General features: G+C 38.6%; 1 pseudogene; it reads right to left on the bottom strand.

Moving 5' to 3' along the window:
• Positions 1-11,529: 11,529 nt before the first annotated feature.
• On the bottom strand, positions 11,530-13,074 carry LOC110061830 (uncharacterized; annotated as a pseudogene).
• Positions 13,075-14,067: the final 993 nt, after the last annotated feature.

The following is a 14,067-nucleotide window of genomic DNA, read 5'->3' as shown; positions in this document are numbered from 1 at the left end:
ATTCCTGCTCTTCTCCAAATTTCATCATTGGGCACACGCATGGGCCAGTGGACTTTCAAGATTCTCCTTAGGCATTTGTGAAGAAAGGTGTCAAGCCTGTTTTCATCCGCTTTCGTCATTCTCCAAGTCTCACATCAATACAACAGGACAACAATGATGTTTGACTTGAAGATCCTCATCTTAGTTTCTCGGCGGAATTCACCTGTTCTCCACACCTTTGAAACTTGATGAAAAACACTTCTAGCTTTACCTAACCTACTGTGAATGTCCTGTTCGGCACCACCCAAGTTGTTAACAGTGGCCCCTAGATAGACAAAGCTGTCTGTACCCTCTACATTAGTGCCGTTTATCTTTATAGGATCTTGTCTCCTAGCATTGAGTCTGAGCACCTTCATTTTGTTGATGTTTATCTTCAAACCTATACCTTAACTGTTGTTCCCCAGTCTTTCTAACTTCGTTTGTGCTTGCGTCCATGTGCTGGAAATGAGCACAATGTCATCGGCATAGTCTAGGTCTTCAAGCTGTCTCATCATCCATCGTAATCTACAAAACAGGTATACAGACTTGCATTCCATTCCAGCGATTGTTCGATGACATTTCCCAGCACAAAGTTGTGTTCAGTCGTGCTTTGCCCAGTTCTGAAACCTCTCTGTTCTTCCCTTAGCATCCCATCCACTGCATCATGCAGTCTAGTAATAATTACTCTTCCCATAACTTTCGCTGGTACAGATAACGTTATCCCACGCCAGTTGCCACATTCAGTAAGGTTCCCTATTTTGGGAAGCTTAACGATCAGACCACAATTCCAGTTCTCTGGGGTTTCCTCTGTCTCCCACACCGTGCGAAATAGGTCTTCTAGCAGGCATGCAGTTGTCTCTATGTCAGCCTTCAGTAGCTCTGTTGTGATTGAATCCATTCCAGCTGCTTTGCCATTCTTCATGTTCTTCAGAGCCTGCTTTATTTCCTGTCGGGTGATGCATTCATCGCTGACATCTATTTTGTTTGGCTGCCTATCGTCGACAACTATGGGGGCTACTGGATCAGGCCGGTTCTGGACATTGTCGAAATGTTCTTGCCATCTATGTCTGATCTCTTCCTCTGGGTGTCATCGTTTCCTGTTTCATCTGACTCCATTTCTGTCAAGTAGCTAAATCTGTTCTTAAGCTCTAAGACAAACCTTTGTTTAATCTCAGGCACCTTTAGCTTCTCAGCTCATATTTCCATGCAGTCGTTTTGCCTTGCTTTCTAACCACCCCACTTAGCTTCAGTACACCTCGAATCGACCACATAGCAGAAACAGAAATGTTACAAAAATAATAATTTTGTGACAACCATTTCAGTCAGGAACCCTTATGGGATCCTGATTTCAGTTCAATCAACACCAAATAATCGGCAAGCAATAAAACTGAAGTAAAAACTATCTGTCTTAATTTTCTGGCTAAAATGTTATGTTCACTATGCAAATAAAAAAGTCACTTGCATTTTGTTGCGAAGGCGTAAGCTTTCAAACGTGGTCTGAGCATCTCAACGGCATCCACAACTTTTCCCTGGTTTTTAAGTTCTCTCTCCATTCTGGCATTCATAAATTCATTGATTCTGGTGTTAGCTAGTTTTCACACTAATGCCTGGAAAAGACCATTAACTATTTGTACGTCAATTGCAACTTCTGCCTCTACAATTGAAGCCATGATAATACAGAAGTCCATTTCCAGTGTTTCACTGTTTAGCACAGCATTTTGACACATGGTCAAAAACTTTGATGGGTACTTTCGTAGATTAGAATCTGTTGCAAACTCGCGAACTTTGTTGTCCACAGACCTTAAAAAGGGGAGAAGTTCAGTTTTGGGAAACTTCAAATTCCCTTCATCGAGGGTTTTGAGGCTGGCTGCAATGTTTGTTTTTTCTTTCAGTAAAGGTTCACGGAGAATTTGCTATTCTTTTGTCATGATCGGCTTTCTTTGATCGGACAATTCTCCGTGCCCTTTCTTTCCTTCCAGCATTTCTTCCCGAAGTTTAATCATGTGGTGAAGCAAAGCTCCACAGAATCCATACATTATGTCGTCCAATTCTTCCCTTAACACTGTTCTTGCCTGACCAGTTCCTCCATTCTCAATTTCGGCTTTCTTTATTTGTACATGATCATGGATCGTTAAATACACACTTTCGTGTATCACACTTAAAACGGCATGAACAGAATTTGAATCGAACTGTTTGTTTGAAGTCTTTAGTATCCTCTCCATGATCATCTGCTCCTGCGTTGTCTTTCCAGGATGGAAGTTAGACAGAAACTTTATCCACGCAATCAAAAAAGCCGCTTTCCTGTAGGTTGAAGTATTACCACTGAACGCTTCCATTGCCAAGTTAGAAAACTTCTGACAAAAGCCATTTGTCTGCAACAAGAAATTTTGAATTTCGGTATCGCATAATAAATGCTCCACAAAACGTTTACAATCGCCTTTGTTCAGACGTGGATCGTTCACTTAAGTCGACTGTAGCTGCTGTTCCACTTTCTCGACTTCTTCTGATGAGAATATCCAGGTTGTAAGGTCTTCAATCTCATTGGCATTTATCTGTTTTTGTCTTCTTTCTCAGCCGCGTGGTCTTAGCTTTGGACGCATTACCAGAAGCTGTTTTCGTGGTTCTTGCTGGCGCTTTTCCTTTAGCTGTATTCGATGCCGTTTCTTCTTCACTACTACTTTTGGAAGATAAACTGAAATCCGCCGAAGAGACGTCGTTAGAGTCAGAAGTTTCACTTTCTTCACTGGATGAATTCTCCACGCATTCCACCAGTACTGTTATTATTTCGCTGTAAGCTGTGACCAGCAGCGTGCAACAGCCGTGTGATGTATACAATAGCTTCTCTCTGATTGGGCATTCTAAAGAATTTGCAGGAACACAAGAGCCCTGCGGTGTTCTAAAAATAAATTAATACGGGAAAGGGTTGTCTCCAAGGGTTAGTATGGGAGATGAAGGCTCCTGGTCATGGACTCCTGTCATAAGGCATAAGAGGTACCTGCGCATTTTGAATTTTGAAGTTTTGGCGGTGCGTGACATAAAGCTACAATCGGGTTTGTCAAAAAATATGTAGTTATCTCATGATTTTTAGCCATTTAAGACGTTGCTGTATTTGGAAAAGTGCTTATTTAATGTTTATTTGTTTAATGCAGATAATCATTGTCCCAGATAACCAAAGTAAGTTCCAGATGTTAACACTATTTTCTGGTCGCCATATTGGTGTACCACAGAACACCAACATGGCGGCTCCATACTAGGCTCTAAATTTGCTTGGAACATTTCGACCAATGTCTCAACTTTGGGGCAACGCACACACCTTAAACTTTGAGAACTGTCTTTTTTATTTATGTTCTGTAATATCCCAATTTCTTGGCCTTATCTACTGAATGGTTTTTGATATTTTTTATTGCGTGACAATAAAAACATTCTAGGCCCTCTTGTTTGACTGTTTAGTAGTGACATCTATGTTGATTGTTGTATTTGATTTGACTATCCTAGTTCAACAAGGTAGTTTCGATGTTTATCAGCTGACTGAACATGGCGTAAAAGTCCTGGATTTATTATTATTATTATTATTATTATTTAATTATTTTTTATTTTCATTTTTTTATAGTTGCCTAAACAAACCACAACAGAAGCCTTAACCCTGCTGAATAACATTGGACTAATTTCTAATCCTAATTAACTTAAACCCTAACCACAAGAGCATATTTCTGACCTATGTGAAATGAATATCCCTGTGGTCATGCGTTCTGATGAAATCAACATTTCACTGTTTTCTAAGTGAAATGAACATCCTTGCCTCACGCGTTAACATGAAATCAACGTTTTTACCTACTTAGACCTGAAATCAACATTTTTAAGCTTATACGTTGTGGGAAATTAACTTTTTGCTGTTTTCTAAAATCAACATTTTTGAGCTTATACGTTGCGTGAAATTGACATTTTGCTGGGTTCTAAGAGAAATCAACATCCTTGCCGTCACATGTTACCCACTTTTGACTAACCACATTTTAACCACTTTTGACTTGAAATCAACAAAATTGAGCTTACACATGTTGCGTGAAATTAACTTTTTGCTGTTTTGTGAGTGAAATCAAATTCCTCGCTGTCATGGCAGGCCAATCCTTCGTTATAATAAACCAAGGTGAGACTTATAACATCTTCCAGGAAAGGTCCACAAATTTCGTCTAGCAAGAAACAGACAAATCTTTTAAACTGAAACAGAAATGAAAGCTTCAGGATGATTCACAGAATCATTCTTCAGAAAATCCTTCATACCCACAACCCACCATTTTAAGTCAATCTCAATTTAGTTAACCAAGTTTTAAAGAAGAGCTTTGGTTTGGTTTTGAACTGAGAGTTCATCACATTAAAAAAAAATGTACCTACACATAGTATACCAGGTAAGAGTCCCTTGTCATCTGGGACGAAGTTAGAACTTTGAAGCCAGTTTTCTACTTTGACTGACACACTTTTCCAGTTTTGTTGAAAGCTGCTCACAGTTAGAGTCTTTATCTTTCAATTTTATGAAGAGTTCCAACTCATTTAACAGCTGAAACACATTAAATGAAACAAGGACTGTTACTGCTGAGTAATTTAAAGAACAAATACCAGTGTAACCACAATAAGCATAAGTAAACAAAATGAACTTTGTTTGAATCTTCTTGCTGGTGATAAATAAGAGAAGAGTTCATTTGTGGGTACCAAAACCTAGTTATGGAGGTATGCCTCAAATATATTTTGTTCCTAGGAATCAATTACATCTACATTAAGGACTTAAGATAAGTAGTTCTCATCATGTTCTTCCCAGTATTCTAATTAAATCACCTACAACCAGCTACTTTGTGAGCCATCCATGAGTTGAAAGTGAATGCAACGAACAACACCTCTACATGCCTAATTTAATATTTTTTTCCCCATTGCAAGACTTCCCTACTTCCAATAAATTCCAATGAAACGACGTGAAGTTAAGCTTTATAGTTTCTTTCTTAAACACAACTTACGTATAGTGGTACAGTTAATAACTACCTTTTTAGTACAGGTAGAACATGTTGCAATATTTGACATACCAAAAACTTCCAGTTGCTTAGTTTGTATATATTAAATTAGCATATATTTGTGATCCGTAACACTAAGTTATAACCCATCTAGGGGTCAAGCAAATAGGCTACTTTAATAATAATAATAAATAATAATATTTAATATTTCTAAGGCGCAAATTAACATGTGAATATGATCAATGCGCCTAACAAACCATATGAGTAATATAAATTAAACGATATGCTATGAATGGTGTGATTAATTTAAAACTAATTATTTGCAATAATTATGTACATTAGGCTAAGGTAACGAGCTAAAAATTAAAATATTAAAAGCAAGGGATCTAGTAAAAATGTATATAAAACATCAAGAGCTATTCAAACGCTTTTCTAAATAAAAATGTCTTCAGTTTGGACTTAAAATGGTTAAAATTGTCCTCATCTGTTATTGCACACGGCAATTTGTTCCAAAGTGATGGTGCAGCAGCAGTAAATGCTCTGTCACCAAGTGTTTTCTTCGTTTTCGTGGATGGTGGTACTAATAAAACTTGAGAATTAGAGCGTAGACCATACCGGGAGGGATTTTTAACACGAATAAGATTACAAATATAGTCTGGTGCCTGGCCATGTATGGCCTTAAAAGTAATTATTAAAATCTTATAAACAATTGTGAATCTGACAGGTAACCAATGTAAAGAATATAATACAGGAGTAATGTGACTAAAATGCGGAGTCGAGCAAATTAGCCTAGCAGCTGCGTTTTGCACACATTGTAGCTTATTAATATGAGTGGTCGGTAAACCATGGAGAAGACTGTTGCAGTGATCAATGCGTCCCATTATGAAGCTGATGATAGCTCAATTTAGTACACTGACACTGGAAGCCAACACTTGGTACTTTATGGTTGAAGTCAATGTGAAAACATACACCAGCCATTTAGTCAGCTTCCTGCTCAAGAAAATGAAGAAATATTCATACCTCCTATTGGCTGGTGTTCCCAAAGAACTCCCCCCACGGCAAGAGAGCTGATGTTCTCTTATATTAGTCATAAATACCAAATCATTACAGTTTGAACAGGGTACTTTGGGGCAATTATTCTCATCTAATTTGTCACCCTAAAAGAGAGACAGAATTATTACTGTGCCAGTCAATCCATCCCTGCAGGCACCCCCCTTCCGCTGACACCTACTAATGTAATGACAACATTCATTTTCATACCTTGTCAGGACTTGAATCGACTCCCTGACTGGTCTCCATGATGTCCCGTTGCAAGGGCCTGAGGTATCCCTTGGCTTGCCCAAGAACGCTTTGTAAATAAGTTACATTCAAGCCATTAGGAGGTATAGAAATAAGAAGTTTCCTAGACTGCCCCTCCGTTGTATGGAGAATTTCATAACCTTCCCCTAGAGCAGGGAAGGCAGATACAATTACTTTGTGGACTTCGTCGACGTTCCCATCCTTAGGAAACCTTAATTTTTTTCCCCAAGACCATTTAGAGAAAGATTGATTCTTTCAGCCAGTGATGGAGGCTTTAGTTCAACATCATTGTTTAGAGGTGATGTAGATGTCAAAGCGACATTTGAATTATGGTGATGTTGAGAATTGCGACTAGCAAACTTGCCTCGATCGGCTGTCATTGCACCATTTGTTCCTAGAATTTGCAGAATTTGTGGGATGTTTGTCCTTTCTGCATGGTAGCATACTTCTTGTGCAAACTTTTCGAAAGACAGAAAGGCATCCTTGCCCTTTTTCCTCTGAAGCTTAAACACTTTATCAGACCACTTTGCTTTGAACCATGCAGTAGCTTTTCCACTAGAACTTGAATTTGTGAAGGACAATTGAGAACTTTGAGACTTTCAATATGTTTGCTTGCAATTTTCACTTGTTGCAAGAAATCACTGAATTCTTCTAAACCAGTTGCATCGTTTGGTCCAACTTTTAGCCAAGTTCTCACCTTCTTTTCAAAGTTGGTGCTCATTATTGCTGATTACCAAAGCGTTCCTTGAGGATTTCGCATGCTTCTTGGTATGCACCTTGCTTTTCCTTGTCAAGTTCATTCTCTTCATCCATCGCTCTTTTGTAAACAGCTTCTTGGGCTGAGATTTCTTTGAGTTCCTTTTGTATCTTTAACTGTTCTAGTTTGTTCTCTTGTTCTGCAATGACAGTTGAGAACTTAAGCTTTTCTTGCAGGGCAGCTCGCCTGGCTCAGAGGAAATTAGTGTCTCTCTACATGAACTTTTGCTGGATCCCGATTTAGTAGAGGTTCGTAAATGGTGTGATTTTTGGGAGTAAACAGATTCAGTTTCGTCTTTGAGTCTTTTAATTTCTTGCACAGCAGTAGTGTGAATTATTTTCCAGGTGTCATACAAATAGGTCTGTTTGTTTATGGCATGCTGACATTCACTAGCGTCAGCTGATAGGTCTATCCAATCGTCAAAAAGATTGCACGACCACATCTACTTCCTTAGCATATCTGCAAGTTCAATTCTAATTTCATCTCGCTTTTTACTATGACCAATTAACCCTTCAAGACTTCTTAATTTTACTCGCAGGTTGCGATCATAGGCTAGCGCGGCCCTTTTCTTCAGTTCGCATTCAGACAACGATTGAATAGTATCCCTTGATGCAATTTTCTATGTACGTAATGCAACATCAAAGTGATCATGGATTTCAGCGTGAAATAACATGGTTTTCTCCGCGGTCTATTTCTTATTTTTAATGCAGTAAAAGGTAAAAGTGCGTCATTTAAATCTTTGACATGATTATAATGATTTGTAAGTGTTTAAGAGTGCAGCCTTATTATAATATTCTTGTCTTTGATTGTGTTATGTGACTATTTGCATCACAAAGTGTTCATTGACCCATAACAAGGTCATGAATATTCACTTTTCTTTGCACAGTAGGTTGATACATACATACTACATACATACTTTATTGACTTTCCCTTTAGAGGCTTTTCAGACAATACAATAATAATTTAAAACTACTTAAAAACTCTAAGATTCATTAAGATTAATTAACTAGAATTAGGAATCTATAAAATCCTTAATAAGTTTACGTTTAAGATAAAACTTAAAAGCAGATACTTTCTCGAGAGTTTTTAGAGAGCTATCCATGGAGTTCCAGATACTGACTGTTCTGTAGTAGAACGTTCTCTGACCACTGGCAGACTTAAAAAGAGGAATGTTCAGCATTTGTGAACTTCTTGTGGCACGTCCGCTTATTTCTCCTCGCTTACTGAACTGGGAAGACAGATACTCCGGCACGCGAGATGTTAGACATTTGTAGACCATGATAGCGCTCCTGAAATATAACTGAGTCGCGACTGGTAGCCATTTAAGCTCTTTTAAAACTGGTGTGATGTGATCATATTTGTGTGTACTGGTCGCAATTCGAGCAGCAAAGTTCTGAATACCTTGTAATTTATTTATATTACTTTTTGATGTATTCGCCCACACGTTCGAACAATAAAAAAGTTTACTAAAAACTAAAGTATTTATAATAGTTAGTAGGGTGCATTTGTCAAAAACATGCTTTGTGCGGTTTATTTGACCGAGACAAGACATACAGGAGGAGACAGTTTTGGTAATGTGTTCGTCATAGGTGCGGTTCTTGTCCAAAATCACCCCAAGATCTTTAGTGGTGTGCTCCGGTACGAGTTCTCTTCCCATGAAGGTGAGGCTGGGAGTGTCCAGTCTGGAATGCATTTGCCTGCTGCCAAACACCATGAGTTTAGTTTTGCTTGGGTTCAACAATAAATGGTTGTTGGAACACCATTGGCCTATTCTATGCAAATCAACTCTTAAGTCAGCAAAGGCGTTTACAGTATCTTTCATTTTGAAGGATATAACTAGCTTAGTGTCGTCCACATAGCTCTGGACGCTGCAATTCTGTGGTGCTGAAGAAAGATCATTTGTGTAAATGCTAAATAAAAGTGGTCCCAGTATACTTCCCTGCGGAACGCCACAGACTATGGGCAAGGGCTCTGACAATGTTGAATGGATTCGAACCACTTGTCGTCTATCATTAAGGTAGCTACCAAACCACAGGATAACTGGGTCTGAGGCGCCTACATCTCGCAACTTCAAAATTAGGGTTTCGTGGTTGACACTGTCGAATGCCTTACTCATGTCTAAGAACACTACCGAAGTCAACATCTTCTGGTCTATCGCTTTAAGAATAGTGTCGGTTGTTTCTATGACAGATGTTTCGGTTGAGTGCCATTTTTTGTTGCCGCTTTGGGTCTTTGTTAACCTGTCGTTTAAATGCAAGTAAGAAGTGAATTGATTATGTACGACCTTTTCACACACTTTTGATAAAACTGGTAGAAGAGAAATTGGTCTGTTGTTATTTGCCAGTTCGTGGTTTCCACCTTTATGGAGAGGTGTCACTTCAGCTAATTTCCAAGCTGTAGGAAATTTGCATGTTTCAATAGAAGTGTTGATAATAGACGTAATTACTGGAAGAATCGGGTTTAGGCAGTCCTTCAAAACACGAACAGAAATCTTGTCGATCCCTGGGGCTTTGTTTGATGGCATTGATGATATTATGCGTTCAATCTCGCCACTGCTTACGGTATTCGAATGAAACTGCTCGCATGAAGGATATTGTCTTGGGACAAAATAATTTCGGTTGAGTGTTATGTTGCATTCATTAGCCAATGACTGGATTTTTTCAACGGAACTCTGGCCAACAGAAACGAAAAACCGATTAAACTCATCTGCAACAGTTTTGTTGTCCTTGCTGAAGATTCGCTGGGATTTGGATTTTCTAGGAATTATTTGGCGGGTTGCTTTCCAAATATTGTTTGTATTGCCTGGGTTTCTTTGAATCTGTTCTGTGAAGAATTCTCGTTCAGCAATTTTAATTTCTCTTTTAACCTCCTGTCTTAAGTTTCTGTAAGCCGTCCAAGCCATAGGATCATTTCGTTTTCTTGCTTCTTTGCGCCAATCGTCTCTTGTTTTCATCAGCGCATGAATGTTATCAGTTACACATGGATTTGGCTTTCCGCGGACTTTAAAGGTTTTAATCGGAGCGTGTTCGTCGAGTATAGAAGAAAAAAGCAGATTGAATACGTGAAGCTTATCCTCGACCTCATCAAAAACATCAACTATTGACCACGGTACTTTTGCAATATCATCATGAAATGCGTCGGCCTTGTAATGCTTGTAGCTTCTGGTAGTGATATATACAGGTTTAGAGCGCTCTTTCTTTAGTTTTGATGTTTGTTGATGTCTTCGAGTTTTGGGCATCACGCCACAAAATATAGACATAATAATGATTTTTGGCAAAGAAGTACCGAGAAGTACCCACATTTTTATCACCTTTTAAGTGATCAAAGTGGACTGAAATTTCATAACATACCAGTGTTGCATGTGTGAATGTCTGCTTCAAGTCTCAGTTCATTTGGCGCTTTATTCCCGAGCTTGGTCATCTTTAAGGGTCAAAATGATTATTTTTGAAGGTGTTTTGGTTATTTTTTCCAAAACTGCAAAATGCTCAGCGGTGATAACAAGCCTTAATAACAAAGTGTTAAACTTTGTAAATCTCAATAGGTCAATGGAGCCGTCATCTTCGAAGAGATGTGTAAAAAAATGGCACAACACGGAAGAAGCCTGCTAAGAAGCGGACAAGAGATGTCAAAAGAAAAATCAGAAAACGCCTCAACTTCTCTTCGGAGAATGTACCTGTTGTAACTTATTCGTATCAGCACAGGGCTTCTTTCCCCAGTGAATAATTCGTCTGTAGGCGAATTCACAAGAACCACAGGGACAAAACCTCTGTTCCTATGAAAGCTGCATCCTCTTTTGGTGTTGATTCTGAGGTTTCTTTAGCGTTGTCTTGATCAGTGATATCAGCGATACATTCATCTTGCTTTGAAGCAAAGGTTGACCCAATTCCAGTGTCTTTGAGCTTATCTTTGTGTTCTGATTCCATGGTGAGTTTCTTTCAACTGTTCACAAGTCTTTGACTGTAGCGCCCACCTTTCGGTATGACATGGGGCGCGAGAACACACTAGTACGAGTCACGTCTAACAATCCGATCCGTTTATTCAGTAATGATGTTGTGACAAAGGCTTACAAATCATCCGGGTTCAAGACTGTCAAAGACTGTAATGAACCATACTCATAAGTGGCTTTGGGTGAAGCTAAAACTAAACCAGGAAGTGAAGCTACAAAAACACTAGGTAGCATTTCAAAACGTTCTCCCTCACACAAGGAGCAGTCAGCTAAAGGTCCCGTATCTAAACTAAAGCATGGTGGGATGCATCATGCAATCAAAACAACTGAGAAGGCGTTACATTTACTATTTGGGTGATGTAGTTTTGATGTGGGGTATTTTTGTTGCAGTAGCACTGGGTTCAAGATTCAAGATCCGCGATTTTAATATCAACTGTAACTATCAAATACATGTGCCCAACTATAGGTGTGACCCAACAGACTCTAGATTGGGCTAAGGAAACTCAACCATTTGAGTGTCAAATATTATTGCTTCAGTGTATACTATTAATAAATAATTGGTATAAAAATCAGAGACATCATCCTTATAATTTAACAGTAAACAACCCTAATACACTACACTAGTTATGCCTCTCTTGAGTTTGCTCGTCAGAACTTCTTTGGATTTCTTTATGTAGAGCCTTGCCTTTAGATTGCTTTGCTTTAATTTTAAAGTCTTGTATGATGTCCTTGGCTAAAGAGAAAGAGCGAACCCTGATGTACATATTTACAATACTGTGCAGGAAATCTTTGCTAACATTCTTAGCGGGAACCAGTTCAGCATCTGAAACCATAGTGTGGTAGTTCGATACCACAACACTATCAGTGACTGACTTCTGAGTTATTCAGGCAATGTCCACTTGTTGCAAACTACCAGCAACTTTCAAAGTGGACTGTCTGAAATAATGTTCGGTCCTAGAAAATATGAATTGTACAGACTCTGTTATAGGCCAGAGACCACCACGGTCCAAACTGGAAACCAACCTTTGTGAGTCAGAGCCATACTCAGCTTTGAGGATAGCCATTGCCTGCTGGCTTTCATTTGAAAACTTTCTTGCACACTTTTTGTGGAGATTGTGCAATACATACCCACCCAAATACTGCAGCCCAGCCTTCTCTTTCTCTGATAAGACAGTTTTGGATGGAAGAACACTGTTGTCAGGAGATGACTTCATATGCTTGTAATGTGCTAGCATACTATCAGCCACTAATTGCTAGCAATGTAGCTGCATTTCGGGATAACCCTCTAAAAAAGCTTGTATATTTCAGTGGAATCTGAGCATAATATTTCTCATAAAACTTTTCTCTGTCTCCATTCTTTAAGTATCCATCAAACAGTATTTTAATCACGGAAAATTCCTCAGTTTCAGTAAGCTGTCCGTACTCGTAGTGCTTGAATTTGTCTCATAAGTCAGCATGGAAGACTGTTTTCTTAAACGTTTTTCACAGCAGCAGTTACAATCTCAGCAAGAACCACTGGTGTTAAAGGCAACTGTTGTTGTTGATCGTTGTGTTTAGTAGTTCTATGCCTAAGGTAGCCTCCACTAGACTTGTATTTTTTCCGGCAGTTGCTGTATACAATGACTGTCGATTGAACCTACAATGGACACAGAAACAGAAATAAATAAGGATACAGAAGCATATAGTGTTTGGATAAGGTGAAGCATTTGGATAGTAAATCAAGACAACAACTATCACGTTCTTTGCTTACAACACTGTAATTTAGAGCAAAGCTTCACAATAATGCCTGTACATAAGCTAGCGTAAGTTGTTTTTATTCCTTTTCATTGCAGAAACATTTACCAATTATCTTCAACAGACAAACTAGAGGTTGTTTATATAGCAAACAAGCTCGTGTTCCACTCCAGCCGAAACAAAAGCAAAGGTTTTCTGGATTATTTTGTACTTACATCACTTACTGAGCTGTCAAATTGCTTCTCCAAGTCTTCGTCGTCTTCTAGGATATCCAAAGTGGCTTTGAAATCTTCCCCGAAGAGGTAGAGATCGTTCATATTGCCTGCAATCTTGTTTCGAGTGTGCAGGGTCAGTATCGCGTGATGGGTCAGTCCAACATCAGAGAGCTGCTATTGTTTTGGTCCTTTGAAGTTTGCTGAGTTCCCTAACCAATCTCCTCTACTAACTACAAGCTAATGACAAAAAGTTATTGGAACCATCTTTCAAATGTTTCACTTTTGTTAGACCCCTATCAAACCATTCTCAATAGAAGATAGGACGGCCTTGTCCTTGATTAGGGTCAGGGTTCTAGGGTCTTTGCATCACAACCCTATCCAAAATTTTCGGTAGTACCCCCACCCCCGGCTAGGGGTGTTCTTGCATGCATGGGGTCAATTGTTGGGTTGTTCTTGCATGGGGTCAATTGTCAGGTTGTGTTAAAAACAACCTCTTAATTTCTTTATCCCTTTTTAAACCTCCTATAATCACATTCAATTTCACATGTACCCCTGCCTTAAGTAATCCCTCCCAATTAAAGAACAACACCCTGTTTAGTTTGGACAACAAAAGATATGTTAAAATACCCTGTTTAAAAACCAAGTGATAAAATGTATTTTCGACATAATGTTTGACGTTATGACCCACACAATAACAGTGCAACCACCCCACCCCCCTCCACACACACAAACCACACTCTGGGGTTATACTCAGCACGAGAAATTGTTTGTCAAAGAAAATCTCTCAGACTCTGACTATGAATGTAATGCAAAAGTAGAATTTATAAACTTCAAAAATTCTATCCTTGCATTAATAATAAAGTATGTAGAAAACTGTCGCATACAAGGATCTAATGATATAGTTCAATATTGTTGCAGTCAAAATCATTAAGCCCTCTACATTTAAATGTTCCATATAAACTGTTTCAACATTAACATCTTTTCACATGCATTTTAATATACATTTGTAATCAACATATAACATGTTTCTAAGAACTTTATGTACAAAAATAAATTCTCAGCAAAATTGAAGTATACCCAGCCAGTTAATAATCAGCTTTA

Source organism: Orbicella faveolata, unplaced genomic scaffold (assembly GCF_042242905.1).
Source record: "Orbicella faveolata isolate gen_17 unplaced genomic scaffold, um_ofav_v1 contig_46, whole genome shotgun sequence".
Lineage (NCBI taxonomy): Eukaryota > Metazoa > Cnidaria > Anthozoa > Scleractinia > Merulinidae > Orbicella > Orbicella faveolata.
Note: the sequence above shows the minus strand (reverse complement) of the source record. Positions and strands in the feature narration are given on the sequence as shown.